The sequence below is a fragment of the Mirounga leonina genome, unplaced genomic scaffold (assembly GCF_011800145.1).
Source record: "Mirounga leonina isolate KUSES-001 unplaced genomic scaffold, KU_Mleo_1.0 Mir_129, whole genome shotgun sequence".
Lineage (NCBI taxonomy): Eukaryota > Metazoa > Chordata > Mammalia > Carnivora > Phocidae > Mirounga > Mirounga leonina.
The window spans coordinates 19,876,277-19,895,833 of NW_023270323.1; positions in this window are offsets into that span (position 1 = coordinate 19,876,277).

Genomic DNA, 19,557 nt, shown 5'->3' on the forward strand with positions numbered 1-19,557 from the left:
TCGGATATAGATTTGCCTTCCTTGGTTGTAATGCTTTTGCAAATATCACCCTTTGCGAACTTTCAGAATGCTTTATTCACCATCATGGCATTCTGTACAATGTTGCTTCTGGTCAAAGAATTCATTTCACAACAACCAAAGAAGTGCAGCAATGGGTTTGCCCATGGAATTCACTGGTCTTACCACATAACTATCACTCAGAAGCAGTTAGCTTACAGGAATGGTGGGATAGCCTCCTGAATTCACAATGTCTACTAAGTGATGGGGTTCTAGCATATAAGGTAAAAAATACTCTAAATCAGCAACTAGTATATAGTGCTGTCCCTTCCGTAACCAAAATACATGGGTTCAGGAATCAAGGAGGAAGCGAAAATGCATCCCCTCAATATTACACTTAAAGACCACTCCCAGAAGTTCTGCTACCCATCCTTGCAATTTTCAGTTCTGTTGATTTGGAGATCTTGGTTCCGAAGGGCAGAAGATTTTGCCAGGGGATGTAACAATGACTCCAGTGAACTAGAAGTTGAGATTGACACCTGACTCTTTGGGAATCCTCTTGCTACTGGCTGACTGTATACTCTAGACTACTGGAATGATACATTCAGAGTACTGAGGTACAACTGAACTGGGCTGCCCAATGGAAGCTGGGGGGACTATGTCTAGAGCCCAGGGGGGTTCTTTGAGGAGCCTCTCACTGCTTCAAATTAATAGAAAATGACAGCCATAAAAAAAAAAAAAGTCAGGACAGACAACTGAATATTCAGATGCTTCAGTACTGAAAGTTTAGATTGTAGTCCTATCAGCTGAGAGCCTACCTAGGACAAATGAAAAATAGAAAGGAAGAGAGAAATTATTAATAACAACTATGGTCCATGACCAGGTTTAGAAATAAAGACTGTGGCAGCTTTGTACATTTTCTGCCTTGCTTATTATGAATGTGTGCTTCTGTGCATATACAGAAAGAGAAAAAACCAATTTCATTCTCTGTCCTTCTTCCCCTTACTGTTTTACAAAAGTCTTGCTGGAGGTTAACTTTATAAGTTAGTCTTCGAGAGAAGAACATTCGGGTGAGACTATTACTGACTTTAAGGAATACCTGACATGGTCCAGGCATAGGTGGCGTGACCGACTCCCAGAAACTGATTCAACGATTATTAGCACTGTGTGTCTCCTCAATTGACAAGAAGGGAAAGATCTCTTCATTTAGACAAAGAATAGTTGAGTCTGGCTAAGTGAAAATAGAGTTCTTTTCACCATCAGTTAGATGGAGCACCAGGGTGCGTATGGATGCTGGGTAGCCAAGGATAGACTGTGTCAGTCAGTAAGCTATTCTCTCTCAGCAGCAAATGCACCCATCTATACTCTTGTTTCATGATGCTTTTACAGGAACCCCCACATTTCTGCTTCGCCAGCTAGCTTCCTGTTAGGCTCCACCAATAAGGTATTCTAGAAGGATACAGCAAAGCTGGAGAGGGATGAGGGGACTTGCCACGTGTTTTCTTTCCGCTGCTTTCTGTGCCTGGGAGCATTGCCCTAGCATCATTCCTTCACCCTTGAGGTGCCATTTCTTCTCCTCCCAGAGCAGCAGCTTAACTCCATTTGCAGTTTTTCCTCTACCTGTAGAACCATCCTCATTTTGCTCTACTTTAGAGACAACAGCTGTCCGCAGGCACCCCTTCCCCAGACATCTGGCTTCTAGCCCAAAGGGCTCCTCTTCCAAACTTGAGAGATGCCGGCGTCGCCTGAGCATTACCTCAGGCTCTGATATCTGAATTTCAGCTCCATGGGGCCCCACCCGATCTTCTAAGTTTTAATAATTCCAAAATCTCTTTAGTCCACCAGGATTGGAGTGGTAGCTGCTCCCAGCAATTGTTACTTCCCTAATAATTTAGTGTTTATCTTTTGTCTTTTCAGTTCCCTAGTTAACAACTTTGTACCTGGTTAATAATTCCTTGTGTTAAATTTTGGTGTGGTTTTTATCTCCTGATCGGATGCTGACTGATACAGACACGTTCCCAGGATTCCCTCACCTCCCCCCATCCCCGACTCTAGGCAGGAAATTTCTCTCCCGTTGTACTACCATTAACAGTTCCTGGCACAACAATTGTCATATAATTTTGTGGATGTCTGTTTTCTCATAGCCCTGCTAAATGGGGAACTCTATATTTCAAATTATTCATCTTGGCATCTCCATTTCTCAAGATAATACCTAGAAAATAGAGACATTCAGTGAATATTTATCAAATGAGTAAAAGAATAATCTAGGAAGTTTCCCCATGGGAAGATGACAGAGGACAGAGATAGAGTAGCCACCAGACCAGGGTTCACCAATATTTTGATCTTGGGGTTCCTTTGGAGAGTAACATACTGGTAAGTGTTGAATAAACAGCTTAAAAAAAGAAGAAGAAAAGCTCTGATTTGTAGCATATGCTGATTTTTGTTTTGTAAACACTTCCTCCATGGCGGATTTCAAGCCATCCACATGATGTCATTGAACACAGAGCTGGAAGGAGATCCGTACAATTGGTTCCCATGAGCCAGTGCCAGCCAACTCCAACACACCATTGCCTTACACTCTTAAATATTATTGAGGAACTTAAAGAACTTTGGTTTATGTAAATTATATCTATAAATATTTATAGCATTAGAAATTAGAACTGAGAAATTCTTAAAATTTTTATTTCTTAGTTCCATTAAAAGTAACAGAAATCCCACTACTTGTTAACATAAACAACATTTTTATAAAATATAACTATACTTTTCAAAACAAAAAACAGTGAGAAGAGGATCATTGTTTTACATTCTGGCAAATCTCTTAATGTATGAATTCTCAGAAGACAGCTGGATTCTCATATCTCCTTCAACATTCATTCTGTTGTGATATGCTATTTTAAGTATATGATGAAAATGTGTCCCCACACATATGTTATTTGGAAAAGGAGGAAGAGTGTATATTTTATTAGCCATTTCAGATAATTGAGGAACTCTTCTTTGATAATACCCTAAAACTCAAAAAGTGGCAGTTTCCTAAAGGTTAGTTATAATGTGGAACCTGAAACCATATATTTAAACTCTGTTACAAGAATATCCATTGGTCTATCTTGCATTTTGAGTGGATCTTTTACCCAGCATAATTTTGTAAAATCAAACATGGGTTATTTGGAAAGTATTGTTTCCCTGAGTTATGCAGATCTTCCAAATGTTGACATATTTCATTATACAATGTCAAAAATTATTTTCACTAATATCACCACCAATCTTATCAGTAAAGTCTTTAAGTACTGGGAAACTACCAAGCTCACTGTGGTGGAGACAAGTTTCCCAAAATTCTAATTTTCACTCCTATTTTTCTCATTGGCAAAAAGCACCATCAGTCGTTTTTCTGTAAGTGACAGGTTCACGTCATACATTTTTTTAATAAAATGTTGGCCAATGCCCAAGTCTGAGTAACCATCATTTTATGTTAGCCATTTTTTCAAGCAATGATGTTCCATGAGAAAAGCAACTTGTTCAGCTTGCATCTCAAACAACTGCAGAAGTGCTTTTACTCAAGGCAACTATTATACTTTTCTCTCTCCAGCAGAAGTTCTTTATGCAGATTTCCCATTTTTTACATAGAATATTTAAAAATATATAACCATGTGTCAAGATTCAATACAATTTATTTTACCATTCCATCAAGGACATTCTTAAGGGAAACTGGCTTTCTTTTTCTTTCTTTCTTTCTTTCTTTCTTTCTTTCTTTCTTTCTTTCTTTCTTTCTTTCTTTCTTTCTTTCTTTCTTTCCTTCTTTCTTTCTTATCTTCCTTGTTTGGTTTTTACTGCAAATGCATGGCAGTGAGAAAATACAAATACTCTTAGTACAATTTGGTGTCACTGCCTTGAGTCATGCTGAGATGCCAGCAGTTTTAACCACCATTGCTTTGTACCATTAGTGCAAATGTTGACATAGAGAAACAGTATTGTAAGATTGTACCATCTTAGTATTATAATAAAAATAATTTAGACCTCACAGACTCCAGAGACGATCTCCCCAGAAATTTATTGACCACACTTTGATAAGTATTGCACAAGACAACTGAAAAAACATCTAGCCACAAGTCATCTTCTGGGAAGTTTGCATATATATAAGGACAATACAAATGTGAAAGATTGAGCATTTCTGGAAAGATGTTTCCCCAGTCACTGTGCAAGAAAGAAAGAAAGATCTTATTGAGAGCTGTATTAAACAAATGAATCATGTCCACGGTCTCTCCTGAGAGAGAAAAGCTCTAGGCTGCCATGATTTACCGTGAGACCATACGGCTCTTTCATAACACCTGGTATCCCTGTTATTGTCTAGCTATGACTTTGGACTGAGGGCATCCAATATAGCAGCTCATAGCAACCAGAATGTTATAAGGACATTAATGCAAGAGCTCTTGTGAAACAGAGATTAACAAGAAATCAGACTCCCTCTCTCCAAAATTCCAAAGTTGAAATTTTAAAAAAAGAATCACAAAAATAGACACATAGATCAATAGAACAGAATGGAAAACCCAGAAATGAACCCACAAGTATGTGGTTGATTAACCTTTGACATAGCAGGAAAGAATAGCCAATGGGAAAAAGAATGTCTTTTCAACAAATTGGGAAAAGTAGACAACAACATGCAAAAGAATGAAACTGGGCCACTTTCTTACACCATACACAAAAATAAATTCAAAATGGATGAAAGACCTAAATATGAGACCTGAAACCATAAAAATCCTAGAAGAGAACACAGACAGTAACTTCTTTGACATCAACCATAGCAACATCTTTCTAGATATGTCTCCTGAGGCAGGGGAAACAAAAGCAAAAAAAACCTATTGGGGACTACCTCAAAATAAAAGCTTCTGTACAGTGATGGAAACAATCAACAAAACTAAAAGGCAACCTATGGAATGGGAGAAGATATTTGTAAATGACATATCTGATAAAGGGTTAGTATCTAAAATCTATAAAGAACTTATAAAACTCAATACCCAAAAAATGAATAATCCAATTAAAAAATGGGCAGAAAACATAAATGGACATTCTTCCAAAGAAGACATCCAGATGGCTAAGAGACACATGAAAAGATGCTCAATATCATTCATCATCAGGAAAATACAAATCAAAACTACAATGAGGTATCACCTGTCAGAATGGCTAAAATCAACAACACAAGAAACAACAGGTGTTAGCTGGGATGTAGAGAAAAAGGAACCCTCTTGCACTGTTGGTGGGAATGCCAATTAGTGGTGCCACTCTGGAAAGTAGTATGGAGTTTCCTCAAAAAGTTAAAAATAGAACTATCTTATGATCCAGCATTGTACTACTATGTATTTACCCAAAGAATACAAATATGCTAATTCAAAGGGATACATGAACCCTGATGTTTATAGCAGCATTATGGAAACAATAAGTCAAATTATGGAAACAGCTCAAGTGTCCATTGACTGATGAATGGATAAAGAAGGTGTGGTATATATACACAATGGAATATTACTCAGCCATAAAAAGAATAAAATCTTGCCATTTGCAATGACATGGATGCTGCTAGAGAGTATTATGCTAAGTGAAATAAGTTAGAGAAAGACAAGTACCATATGATTTCATTCATATGTGGAATTTAAGATACAAAACAAACAAGCAAAGGGGGGGAGAAAGAGAGAGGGAGGCAAACTAAGAAACAGACTCTTAACATGGAGAACAAACTGATGATTACTAGAAAGGAGGTGGGTGGGGGATGGGAGATTAACTAGGTGATGGGGATTAAGGAATGAACTTGCTGTGATGAGCACTGGGTGATGTATGCAAGTGCTGAATCACTATATTGTACACCTGAAACTAATATAACACTATGTTAACTAACTGGAATTTAAATAGAAACTTGAAAAAAAGAAAAACATAACTAGAGGAAAGAAAAGAATCAGCAAGTGTAGATGACATAGAAGCTGAGAGGTGAAAAAACATTCAGATCAGAAATGGGGTTGTCACGGGGCACCTGGGTAGCTCAGTTGTTTAAGCATCTGTCTTCAGCTCAGGTCATGATCTCAGGGTCCTGGGATCGAGCCCCAAGTCAGGCTCCCTGCTCGGCGGGAAGCCTGCTTCTCCCTCTCCCTCTGCTCCTCCTCCCACCCCACAACTTGTGCTTTCTCTCAAATAAATAAAAATCTTTTTTTTTTTTAAGATTTTATTTATTTATTTGAGAGAGAGAGAGAACACGAGAGGGGGGAGGGTCAGAGGGAGAAGCAGACTCCCCGCTGAGCAGGGAGCCCAATGAGGGACTCAATCCCGGGACTCCAGGATCATGACCTGAGCTGAAGGCAGTCGCTTAACCAACTGAGCCACCCAGGTGCCCATCAAATAAATAAAATCTTTAAAAAAAGAAAAAAAAAGAAAGAAATGGGGGTAGTCAGGGCTGTAATATGTTACAAGCATATAAAAGCTATAATAAGCTGAAGTTACAAGAAAAGAGACACAAAGGGTGAGGGAAAATGATGAGGTAGGGAAAGGGGACTGAAGAGAGGGTGAACAATTTGGTCAGTAGAGCTGGCAGAAGCAGTAAGAGATAAAGAAGAACCAGGTCTCCATGATGGTAGAGGGCAACCAACACCTACTGAAAGGCTGACTAGAAAATCCAGTCTTAGAGTTGCCATGCCAGGCCTCAGCTCTTAGCTGAGATTCTTTTTGTCTATGTATTTCCTTCCAATAACTGTTTTTGTTTGTTTGTTTGTTTTGTTTTAATAACTTGAGTGTTCCTTGTAACCATTGGAGCCCAATTAACTCCAAACTACTGGGGAAGGCATCATGCTAGCTGCTTTCCCATCATTATCTCAATTTAAGTCCTATTTCTCATTTAAGCATGTATACCAACGATGCTCCCACACATTAGGTGCAATGGGAACAAAGTTGACAAGATTTCCATTTCCACAAGCCATGAAATACATAAAATACAGAGGCGATAAGGCCAGAGGGAACTGTGTAGCTGGAGAATTTGTTGCTTTTTCCTCCTGGTTCAAAAAAAGAAAAACAATTGAACTGCAAACCATTAGGGTAATAAGACAAGTGGGCATTCCTTTAATTACAAAAACACAAATCCAGTTGAATTAAATTAAGCAAGCAGGGAGAGTTTGTTATAAACTGCAGAGACATCTCATAGAAGCTTAAAGAGATGCTCAGCCTCAGAAAGAGCCTGGATGTCTTCTGTGTCTCCATCATGTTTCTCTATGTGTAACTACTGCATTCTTCTGTCCATGCACCCTACCTTCCTGTTTCCCTGATCTCTCTAGCAGAAGAAGGCTAGTCACAACTCCTGAGTTTGCAGGTCACTGCATGGTGTTTACATGCATTTTAATAAGTATTACCCATACTTTCAGCTCCCTTCTCATTTAAGGGGCTGCAAATCATCTTAGAAACTGACCTACTTAATCTAAAATTCTGTCTGTAACTATGGTACAGTAACCAACGAAAGGAGGTTATAAATTATTCTGTCAGAGCTTCCAGCTCATTCTGTCAGCTATAACATCTATAATCAGATTGTAGACTTTAATCCTATTTATCTCTAGCACAAAAAGACAGTATGTCTTACCGGTTAGACTATGGACTCGTAACCAGACTTCCTAGGTTTAAATCCTTCAGTCAATAGTTGGGAGGCTTAGGGAAAGTTGCTTAAACTCTCTGCGCCTCAGTTTCCTCACCTGCAAAATGGGAATAGTAACATTATCCACTCATGATTATTGTGAAGATTAATTAACATTGCAAGGCTCTTAGAATAGCATTGGCCATCCTAGGGGTTAGCTACTGTCGCACTAACTTCATAACCTCCACTGTCTCTTGGTTACCTCTGATGAAGACCCTTTCCTTGACCTAATTTTAACCAGCCTCCTATGAGCTCTCTACTGGACTAGGCTAGACCTTGGGTTTCCCTCTTCGTCCTTGTAGAATCCAGTTTGAACAAGAATTCTGCTAAATCAGTTTACTGATATCTTATCCCCCTGGCCTGCCTATAGCCAGAATTCTATTGAACCTGCTAGCCAAGACTCCTCCTTAACCCATAATGTTTCCTCTTAGTAATTTTCCATCCACGCACTTCCCCACCTTCCTTGGCTTGTCCTTATTGGAGTCAGAGTTGAGTCAGATCTACCTCCTCAACTACAGAAGTCCGCTGAGGTAGCCCCCACTTGAGTAAAGTCTGCCTTACCGTCTCTAACAAGTGTCATGAACAATTTTTTCTTTAACACTGCCTTGTTTTTGTCTTTAAATAATCAATCATCCTTGTGCAGTATGGGAGGAGAGACACATTTTTGAGATGGCTCTAGTATTTTAATTTGTCTCTAATAATTTAACCTAACTTGTTAATATTTAGGATTTGGTGGTGCAATAGTTTTGCTGTGATGACACAGGAGAGTTGAAAAGGAGCATGTGATTGCTGTGAGAGTTAGGAGAATGGACAGCAGAAATTACCTCTGCCAGAAAGAAACTGGCATTATCATAAAAATAATTTTAATTTTAATAAGGTTTCCATTGATTCTGTTCTTTATCATGTGGTTACAAACTCACTTGTTGAGATGCATGAATAAGGAATACAATAGCTAAATCTCCCAACACGTTGTAAGAGCTTTGCTAGGGATGATTGCCTCTATAGGAATGCTACCAGTTTCCTGCTAGATAGGTTCTATTCTATTATTCTGTAAGGAGCATGGAAAAACATTTCTTGACTGAAGGACTTTTAATGACCACACAATTGTGGGAAAGTGCTAAAACCCAAATCATTCAGGTAGATACATACATATTTAATGTTCTGTTAGTCCACTCCCCAAAGAATATCTCTAAGTGACAACAAATATTAAAAAGTCACATTGAAAAACTAGATTGTTTAGTCTTTAGAAGAAAAATAGAGGTGATGTGAGTCAGCATGTTAAATGTTGGGCTATTAAAACTTTTACAGACATACATAACGTTCCTAATCTTACCCTAAACAAAGCATCTAGGAACCTATTCGGTAACCTCAAACAACACCTGTCAGGTTTTGTAGCTGCAGAGCCTAAGAAGGGGTTCTGATATGTATACTTTACCAAGTGAACGCTTTTTAGGAAAAACCTGAATGTAAGGAGGGGAAGGAGCAGTATAGAAAAGAGCTGTGTAAGGATACGGTCCCAGGTAAAAGCTGGGAAAAATATGAAAGAGTGAAAATGAGTCAGTCCTTGGTTACCCTTGGAGAAGGGAGGGTATAACCTCTCAGGGGTCTCCAGTGAAATAGCCCTACTTAGCCCAGGTCAGGTCGCTGGAGAAAGTCTCAGCTCTAAGCTGTTAGCCAAGGCACTCGCAGCTGCTGAAGGATGACTGCCCCAGCCTACAAAAGGCATCTGGGCTGGAAACATCTACCATCCTGCTCCTCATTGCTCTTCAGTGATGCTTTTTAGCACATGACAGTAGGGACTTCGTTTTGTGCATGCTTCATACCCCTGGTACTTCTCACAGTGCCTAGCTATGGTAGGTTTTTAATAAACTGTTTCATTGATTTAAATTACATGGTGAGAGCAGCCTATCAAATTTACAAAGCAATGCCTGAAAAGAGTCATTTAAATTCAGATTTTATTTTGCACACTTGCTAAGTAACATTGTGGTGTTTTCCTTCATGCCCTTGTTCCCACCCCAGCTGCTTACATTTTACATTGCTCTCTGCGTATCAGTAAGAGAGGAAGGAAATGTGGTCTTGTGGTTGGAAGAGTAACTTGAGAACCCAGAGATTCTAGCATGACCTCTCTTTTATTAGACATCCAAGTGAAGTCAGTGAACCTCTCAAAGCCTCCAGTTTTGGGAAGGGAGGTAATAAATTCTTAAAATGGTCTGTTTTACTTCAGATGAACTACATCTTTTGAATGTCTCTTCTTATGTTAACCCTTTTCATGTTATACGCCATGAATGAGAACCATCTTAAACACCTTTCCACAGGAGAGAGGAGTCTAGAAGTTCTCATGTTTAGAGAACACATTTCTGGAAACTTAGAATCAGCTTACACTCTGTCGTGGATAGAGAAGAGCTAAGATGAGCTTGTCTTTTCTTATCCACCTTAATGCGCATGGGCAAACTGGCCTCATTCTGTATATACGTAGAGGGTGGGCAGATCTGAGTGGTGAATCTGATAAGGTTACTACCAAAGGGACATTGCTTCCTCATTAGCAAGGGCTCTGGGCCTCTTTGATTCTGCTCTGGGTTTTGTCCATCCTCCTCCTTAGACCTAGAGAAACTGATGACCAGTTTCTCCCTGTCTATAATCATCTGACCATGCATACCTACAGAGTGGGGGCCACATCACATTCAGAAAGTTCTAATTTTTTGAAGGAGTGAAATAGGTTGGCCAAAATATCATGGTATAGAAATTATGTAACTGAAGGCCTTAAATCAGAGAAAGTTGGGGAATAAGGGCCAATCAGAAAAATGCAAAGATCTTATTGCATAGGATGTATAAAGCCAAACACCAATGGAATTAATAGCCTAATTAAAAATGTTTGCTCATAAATTAACATCTAGAGTAAATTACAAATTAATAAAGGCTTTTATAACCATAAATTATGCCAGGTATTTAACTCACAAGTAATCATCTGGCTCCACCAGGAGTGAGGACTTGGGGGTGGAAACATAGAGGGCTTTGGAAACTGATTTGCAGAGAGAATTTCTTTCTTTCTTTTTTTTTTTTTTAAAGATTTTATTTATTTATTGGAGAGAGTGAGTGAGAGAGCGAGTGCACAAGCTGGGGAGAGAGGCAGAGGCAGAGGGAGAGGAAGAAGCAGACTCCCTGCTGAGCAGGGAGGCCGCTCTGGGGCTCCATCCCAGGGCCCTGGGATCATGGCCTGAGCTGAAGGCAGACATTCAACTGACTGAGGCACCCAGGCGCCCCTAGAGAGAGTATTTCTGAAGTTCACTCTGCGTGTGTGTTTTTTTTTACTGCGAGTGTAAATACCTACATGTGTGAAGTGGGAAGGAAAGCTGGGTTTGGGGAGCCAGGGACAAATAGGCATAGGATACTTTGGAAGCAAGAAAACAGAAAGTTCATAGATCTCTAAGGATAAATCTTAAGTATTTCAAAAAATTGCCTACACTGTTGTTTATTTTCCTCTCACAGACCAGGTAGAAATCAGATTCTCCTCTCTGGAAATTGATGCTCATGGGAGGAAACCGAACAATCCCATCATTATACAGTGTCAGGGTCAGATGGAGAATTCTACCTACCCCTGTTATCATACCATGGTAGGGCTAGATGGCAAATGGGTGTGGGGCAAGGAAAACTGGTTTCTACTGGTTTCTCTCTTCTCAAACATGAGCATCTTATCCATTGAAAGATTTTGTTCCTTACATATATCACACCCAGGGTCCAAACCCTCTCCTTCTTTAGCCTCTAACCTGCCTCAGATAGCTTCCTGCTAAGGATAGTTCTCAGGAATGGGTATAGAGATACCTGCAAAAGTTGAGGACATTTGGGGTTATCACTGCTGTGTGCAAGGGTGCTGGGGTAGAAGGAACATTAGGAAGAGAGAAAATACGGTAGAATCTTAGTAGTGCTCATCATAAATGGCTTCCCTCTTGGTCTTGGGCACACAGAAACACTTTTCAGCCTCCCTGGAACTTAAGTAGGGCCCATGCATGAGCTCTGGCCAATGAATTGAGAGTGGGAATGATGTGTGTTATTTCTAGTCTCTAGCAATTGAGAGCACATATGTGTTCTCATTCTGGCTCATCCCCTGCTTCAGTGTTGCTGGAAGTCCTGTGTTTCAGGTGGAATAGCTGTAAGACGAAAGCAACCTGATTCCTAAGTCATCACTTGGAAGAGAGGTGCCCTGAAAAGCTACTGGACCCACAGTACAGTTTGCATGAGTGAGTGAGTTGAGTGAGGGTTTAGGGTTTGTTTATTGCTGCAAATGCAGAGCTTCTCCTGACTCATACAGAGAAAGATGAAGAAACAGATGCAAGGAGGTACCTCCGCCTAGCCCTGCTCTCCTCTTTCCAGAGATACAAAGAAAACGTCTCTATTCTAGAAAAAGCAGAAAAAAATCTTCGGTGAAGGTGGACTTTAATATCTTTCTGCTTTTGTACTTTTATAGTAAGAATGTACTTCCTATGCAACTTTTAAAATAAAAAGTTACCCAAAAAAGTCTTTAGGCAACTTTAAGAAAGCTTCATAATGAGGAATTTGGAAGACCTCCACATCCCTCAAAAATGTTTCCTCCATTTATAGAAAGATTTATTTGGGTTACCAAGGGCCCATTTTAAAAAATGACTCAGTGAGGCAACGTAAACAAAGTGAGTTCCTGGATTGGTATGATTTGAATCACAAATGCTGGTTGTTGCTGCCTGAAGTCACTCAGCCTCGGGTCAGCTTCATTTGGCAGGTTGTTGGTGTAGAACACCTAACTCCCTCCAGTTGGTTAACCCTGGCGTTTTGTTCTCTCACAATGACGAGCAACAAGACCCAAAACTTCTTAAGCAAAATGAAGTGGTTTACATTGATAAAGTGTATTTCCTGCTAGCAGTCTGAAACACTTTGTGGGAGGAGTAGGATATAAAATAAGATCGTACCTAATAAGTGCTCCTGACTTGTAAAAAAATACAATAAAATGTGGGATGATCACTCTGTTGAGTAAAGCACAACAAATTAGAGAAGCTAGTTTGAATGCATTGCATGGGACATCAGCTCACTGGACTCTGAAAATGACCTTCTTTATTAAGACCGCTGGTGACACTAGCGACTGAATGCGACAATAAAATTGGCTTCATAAATTCTGCTTCACAACCTTCGTAGCACTATGGGGCCTAGAGGCAATACTCCCAAGTCTCCGCCTAAAAATACCTTCACAGACACTTCTATTTGTCAGTAAACATTGAAGAGAAAGAGGCCCAGATAGACGAGAACACTCCTTAGCTCTGCCCACTCAATTTCTCTGCTGCCTACGCTGAATTCCCTCTTCCCAAACGATGCAAACTTCTCTAATCAGTAATGTATTCTCCTCAGTTGATTAACTGCTCACACTTGCGTAGGAATAAATTTCTCTCTGGGAGTTACCACAACCAGGAATTCTCCCTGTTAAGTCTTTTATCTCTACTTACAGAGCCATAAAGCTATTTGACCCATTAAAGGAATTTTTACACATCAATACTTGGAATGTTTGAGGGATAAAGGGCCCATGAAATCACACAGGATTATTAGTAGGGTGGCCCAAAAATGCAAGCTAATCAAGATCCTGGGGCGAAGGTCAAAAAAAAAAAAAAAAATCGTAGCTCTGGGGGTGTGTGGGTGGCTCAGTTGGTTGAGCGCTCAGCGTGGAGTCTGCTTGAAGATTCTCTCCCTCTGCCCCTCCCCCCACTCACGCATGGGGGCTCTCTCACTCTCTCTCAAATAAATAAAATAAATCTTTAAAAAAAAAGAAATCATAGCCCTGTGAGTCTCTCCTCGAAACGCACCCTGCTCTCCTACATGAAGATCTGACAAGCTTTTGAGAGGCCTGTCCCCAGGAGTCCTCAGTGGTAGCCAAGTTTTCTCCCTACCCTAGACCCTGCCTTGCCCTTGTGGGGATCTCTCCAGAACACCCTTTCTTCTAGCTCCTGGGCCTCCCCTCTCTTCAGCTGGCTGAGCAGGAGTTTCCACTGCCTTCCCTATCTCCAAATTTTAACATTTCTCCTTCCTATGTTCTTTTTTTTTTTTTTTAAAGATTTTATTTATTTATTTGACAGAGAGAGACACAGCAAGAGAGGGACCACAAGCAGGGGGAGTGGGAGAGGGAGAAGCAGGCTTCCCGCAGAGCAGGGATCCCGATGTGGGACTCGATCCCAGGGCCCTGGGATCATGACCTGAGCTGAAAGCAGACGCCTAACGACTGAGCCACCCAGGCGCCCTCTCCTTCCTATGTTCTTAAGAACTGAGATGCATAGTTTACTTTTTCTAGGAAATCTGATTTTATTTTCATTATGGAAATAGACTTTTATACTACCTCTTTTCTGAAATTTTGGAATGCTGATTTAATAAGGAAATGCCCTAAATTACTCAGAATATAAAAGAATGAGATTGTTATATTTTTCAAAGCTTCATTTTAGCATCCATTATTAGAGGGCCCAGAATCCCCAAATTCCCCAACGAAGTGCACATACATGTCATCACACCCTTTTCACATTAAAATTGATCCTGGTACCAATTCCAGCGTGTGTAGGGGTTCCCCATATGCCAGCAAGCAATTCTGACACTACCTACCTGGAGATAGCATCAGATTCCACAGGCTAAGGCTTCAGTCCTCTAAGCCTGCCCTTCCCACACATGTGCCAGACGCAAGCCTGTGATTTCCTGTGCTTCTGATCCATTGGCTACAGATTGAAGATTCCCACAACCCTCTCCTTGAGTTCTATTAATTTGCTAGAGTGGTTCACAAAGTTCAGAGAAAATTTTTACTTACTAGATCATGGGTTTGTTATAATAGGATATAACCCAGGAATAGCCAGATGAAAGAGATGCATAGGGCAAGGTATGGAGAAAGGGCACAGAGCTGTCCATGCCCTCTCCAAGCACAATACTCTCTCCCCAAATACCTGTGTGTTCACCAACCCAGAAGCTCTCTGAAACCCCATCCTTTTGGGGTTTTATGGAGACTTCCTTACATAAGCACAACTGATTAAATCATTAGCCACTGGAAGGATTCAACTTCCAGCTCCTCTCATGGTGGTCAGGGCGTGGAACTCAAAGTTCCACACCTCTAATCATATGATTGGTTCTTCTGGCAAGGAACGCCCTTCCTTCAATACTTTCCAGAAGTCACTTCATTAACATAACAAAAGACATCTTGATCCTTCTCAACCCTGAGGAGCTGACAAGGGTTTGGGCAACTGTGAGCCAGGAACTGTGGAAGACCAAATACATAGAAGAAATATAGTTTGGCTATTCAGATGACCAAAATATATTTCGTATAAGTCATACTATCACACACATGTTGTGGAGACTCTTTCATTAAGCCTGAGTAATTATAATGAAGTTAAACTGGTCTGAAAGTACAGACACTGTGACTCACTTGGTACTTAACTCCAATTCCAACTTACTTTGCTAAAACAAGTATTTGTTTTTGATTCTCCATTTGTTTCTGTGTTACATCTTATTATCTCCAAAAACAATGTAAAATTTTTAGAAGAGCCTGCATAAGATTTCCATTGAGGAAAATTGATTTATTGCCTGTCTTGTAAAATTTGAACTAATTTGAGTAACAAATAATGATTCCTTCAAGTTTTCTAAGTATTTATTTTTGGAACTAAAATGCCAAAAATTAGATGGACTAATGGGTGTTTTTTTAATTTAAAATATCTGAAAAACATAACTACTTGATATAACCACCCTGATGATTTCCCTGTCACAACTTTACTTTGCTATGTTATTTGAGTAGCTTAAAACTTACGAATCTTGGGCAATATACAATATACTGTAGATATTAAAAACAAGACAATAGGCCCAAAATAGAGTCACTTAATGCTAAGCCCCATGTCACCAAACTGACAATTATAGTTTCAGCTCTCCCAGAAATGGAATCTCAAACCAATCAATCAGAAATCACTTGTTAGGTAATCTGCCTGAAAGACCCTGCCATCCCCTAAAGGAAAGTGAACTTGCCATAACCATTCGCTTTTTTGTCTAGTATAACTTCCTTGTTCCAACTCCCATCTGTCCATAAAAGTCTTCCATTTTGCACAGCTCCTCGGAGCTCCTTTCTGGATGCTGCCTGACTTATGAATTATTGAATAAAGCCAGTAATGTTGTTGAAAACTGACCTCGGAGCCTCAGAGCCAAAATAAAACTCGAGGCCAGAGTTTGGGATAAAGAGGAACAATAGCTTTATTGCTTTGCTGGGCAAAGGAGGCTGCAGCAGTCTTCGGCCTTCAAAACCTGCAAGTCTGCCCAGAGCAAGGGGCTGGGTGTTTTATAAGGAAATACAGGATCTAACCAGTCTCTACTGGAATTACCTATGTGCTGCTGGCCTGGTTGGTTGTTTTCAGGGTGGTGCGGAGTTCCTGAAACAAAAGGCTAAGAAGGGAGGAGGGGAGGTTTGCAGAAGAGAGGAAAAGGTTACTTTACTTTAAAATCAAGCTTCGGGGCACCTGGGTGGCTCATTCGGTTAAGCATCTGCCTTCGGCTCAGGTCATGATCCCAGGGTCCTGGGATCGAACCCCCCCACCCCCACCCCCTGCTCAGCGGGGAGTCTCCTTCTCCTTCTCCCCCTGCATCTCCCCCTGCTTGTGCTCTCTCTGTGTCTCTCTCTCAAATGAATAAAATCTTAAAAGGAATAAATCTCTAGGGGTGCCTGTGTGGCTCAGTCATTAAGCATCTGCCTTCGGCTCAGGTCATGATCCCAGGGTCCTGGGATCGGGCTCCCTGCTCAGCGGGAAGCCTGCTTCTCCCTCTCCCACTCCCCCTGCTTGTGTTCCCTCTCTCGCTGTGTCTCTCTCTGTCAAATAAATAAAATCTTTAAAAAAAAATAAAAAAATAAAAAAATAAAATCAAGCTTCACGGAAGCGTTAGTGCAGCCATTTTGATTTTTTATTCAACCTTATTCTTTTAAGCGGTTTCAATTTCATCTTTAAAATGTACTCAGTTGAAATTTGTTTTTTAGCATAGGTTACACATTAGCCTATGTAGTGTCATTTATAACCAATACAACAAGAGGCTGTGTTATTAGAATATGTGGAGTCACCCAGAATAATAAATGGACTGATGCAGAAACTTGACCTGGCCTAAAATTCTGCACCTGCCCCCCACAACACCACACGAATAATCCGAGGTGTGAACTAGGAGGTACAACAGAAGAAATGGGGTTTTCTTGCCTCTATTTTCCTCTTTCATGGTGTGGGTGAGTGTTGAAGACCAATGAAATGGTCAAAAGGGAGACAACAGGGGAGAAGCAAGAAGAAACATCGAAGTTGCAAAAAAAAAAATAAATTCAATAGCCAGTCCCTTAATAAATCAGTATTAATGGTGCTCTCAACTACTGATTAACCAAACAAATGAATGCGGAGGGAGTTGCTGTATTAGTCTGCTAGGGCTGCTAGAGGAAAGTACCGCAGACTGGATGACTTAAACAACAGATTTTTTCCCCTCACAGTTCTGGAGGTTAGAAGTCTGAGATCAAAGTGTTGGCAGGGTTGGTTTCTTCTTGAGGCCTCTCTCTTTGGTTTGTAGATGGCTGCCTGTGTCTTTATATCATCTTCCCTCTGTACGTCTCTGTGTTCTAATTTCCTTTTCTTTATTAAGCTTTTAATTTTAATTCCAGTATAGTGAACAGGGTGTACAATACAGTGATTCAACAATTCCATACATCACCCAGTGCTCATCGTGATAAGTGTGCTCTCGGTCTCCTCCATCTATTTCACCCATCCCCCCACCCACCTCCCCTCTGGTAACCATCAGTTTATTCTCCAGAGTTAAGAGTCTGTTTCTTGGTTTGTCCTCTCTCTTTTTTCCTTTGCTCATTTGTTTTGTTTCTTAAATTCCACATATGAGTGAAATCTTACGGTATTTGTCTTTCCCTGACTGAACTTATTTTGTTCAGCATTATACTCTCTAGCTCCATCCATATCATTGCCAATGGCAAGATTTCATTCTTTTTATGGTTGAATAATATTCCATTGTGTATATGTGATATATACATATGACACCTTCTTTATCCATTCATCTATCTATGGACACCTGGGCTGCTTCCACAGTTTGGCTATTGTAAATAATGCTGCAGGAAACATAGGGGTGCATGTATCCCTTTGAATTAGTGTTTTTGTATCCTTTGGGTAAATATCCAGTTGTGCAATTGCTAGATTGTAGGGTAGCTTTATTTTTAAGTTTTTGAGGAAACTTTATACTGTTTTCCAGAGTGGCTGCACCAGTTTTCATTCCCACTAACAGTGCAAGAGGGTTTTTTTTTCCCTAACACCCTCACCAGCACTTGTTATTTCTTGTGTTTTTTATTTTAGTCATTCTAACAGGTGTGAGGTGATATTTTATTGTAGTTCTAATTTACTTTTCTTAAAAGGGCACTAGTCATATTGGATTAGAAACCACTCTAATGTTCATTTTAACTTAGTCACCTATTTAAAGACCCTATCTTCAAATACAGTCACATTTTGAGGTTCTGGGGGTTAGGACTTCAGCATATGAGCTGAATGTCCCCCATAAAATTTATAACAGAGTCCCAAGCAAGCCACCTGCTGAAAACCACCAAAAATTCCATTTATAACATGCAAAGCATCTTTTTAAATGCATCACGGAGCTGAGAGAAAAATTATATATTTATACACACAGGCCAAAAACTAAAGTGGGAAACTAGGTAAATAAAGGGAGCAGTGAAAATGGTTTCACTTTGAGAGCACTTGTCAAAACCTGGTAAATATAAGCGTCAGTTTTTTGTTTTTGTTTTTAAATTTACAGGGAGCAGAGAACAGGAGATGAAACACAAGACCCACCCAAAGTGAGGAACCTAATAAAAGCTCCCTTAAACCAAAGGGATAAGCATTCAGTGTAAGGGTGAGCTAGAAATAAACCTGTCCCCTACTCATACCACCAAACCATGGATGGGACCACAAGGAAACTGCCACTCTTGAACCATGGTATTGGGTAGAGGGGAAAATACCTCTTCTACCAGCCTCAAGCAGGTTTGTAGCCAGAATTACCGTGGTTTTGTTGCCCAAAAAACTCTAAAGCCTAGAATTCAAGTTAAAGTCTTATATTGGTCTTGTCCCCAGGTATCTGGCAGAATTATTCTGGTCACTGATTGCTGAATAAGAACCCACACTCCACCAAACTTGGTATCCTAAAACAACAGTGATATTATTATACTCATGGATTCTGTGGGTCAAGAATTTGGAAAGTGCACAACAGGGACAACTTGTCTTTGTTCCATTTCATCTGGTTCCTATCTGAGAAGACTGAGAGCAGGAGGTCACTCAGGGGCTGGAAGCTAGAATTATCTGTCAACTAGTTTCCTCTCATGTCTGGTGGTGGATGCAGCCTGTTGGCTAGGACCTCGGCTAGGGCTGTTGGCAAAAATACCTGCATATGGCCTTTCCATGTGACTGCTGGTTCAAAGTGCAAAGCATCCCAAGAGAACCAGGGGAAAACTGTCTTGCCTTTTATCTCTGAACCTTGGACGTCCCATAGAATCACTTCCACTCTAGTCACAAGCCCTCCCAGATTCAAGGAACAAAAACATAGACCCCACTTCTCAAAGGGAAGAGTGTCAAAGTCACATTGTAAGCATATAGGATGCAAGATACTATCGTCACCATCTTTGGAACATACAGTCCGTCATCCAAAAACATATGCAAATTCTTTCTAGAAAAGTATTTTTTCAACTCAGAATTCAAAGTATTTCTCCAGATAAAGTTCCAAAGAATAGCAGGTCAGGAATCACAAAATACATAAAATTCATAAAGAAGGCATTTTATGCAAGAGCTAGCAGAAACAACCAACAGAAGAACCAGACCAACAAACCTTCATATATTGGAATTATTAGACACAGAAAGTAAAATAACTAT